This window comes from Physeter macrocephalus, chromosome 8, assembly GCF_002837175.3.
Source record: "Physeter macrocephalus isolate SW-GA chromosome 8, ASM283717v5, whole genome shotgun sequence".
NCBI classification, from domain to species: Eukaryota; Metazoa; Chordata; class Mammalia; order Artiodactyla; family Physeteridae; genus Physeter; species Physeter macrocephalus.
This window is the reverse complement of record NC_041221.1, coordinates 141550449-141551152: the sequence shown is the minus strand read 5'-3', so window position 1 is coordinate 141551152 and position 704 is coordinate 141550449. Positions and strand designations below refer to the sequence as shown.

Sequence of the window (704 nt, the reverse complement as noted above, 5' to 3'; positions counted from 1 at the left end):
ATTGGTAATTTGATAGGGATTGCATTGCATCTGTAGATTGCTTTGGATAGTATAGTCATTTTCACAATATTGATTCTTCCAATTCAAGAACATGGTATATCTCTCCATCTGTTGGTATCCTCTTTAATTTCTTTAATCAGTGTCTTATAGTTTTCTGCATACAGGTCTTTTGTCTCCCTAGGTAGGTTTATCCCTAGGTATTGTATTCTTTTTGTTGCAGTGGTAAATGGGAGTGTTTCCTTATTTTCTCTTTCAGATTTTTCATCATTAGTGTATAGGAATGCAAGAGATTTCTGTGCATTAATTTTGTAATCCTGCAACTTTACCAAATTCATTGATTAGCTCTAATAGTTTTCTGGTGGCATCTTTAGGATTCTCTATGTATAGTGTCATGTCATCTGCAAAGAGTGACAGTTTTACTTCTTCTTTTCAAATTTGTATTCCTTTTATTTCCTTTTCTTCCCTGATTGCCGTGGCTAGGACTTCCAAAACTATTTTGAATACTAGTGGTGAGAGTGGACATCCTTGTCTTGTTCCTGATCTTAGAGGAAATGCTTTCAGTTTTTCACCATTGAGAATGATGTTTGCTCTGGGTTCGTCATATATGACCTTTATTATGTTGAGGTAGGTTCCCTCTATGCCCACTTTCTGGAGAGTTTTTATCATAAATGGGTGTTGAATTTTGTCAAAAGCTTTTTCTGCAT

The 704-nt window shown here is 35.1% G+C and overlaps 1 protein-coding gene across 3 annotated transcripts in view; it reads left to right on the top strand.

Moving 5' to 3' along the window:
- LARS1 (leucyl-tRNA synthetase 1) overlaps positions 1–704 on the top strand; it is a 66493-nt gene that overhangs the window by 47379 nt on the left and 18410 nt on the right. The gene's annotated exons all lie outside the window — the stretch shown is intronic.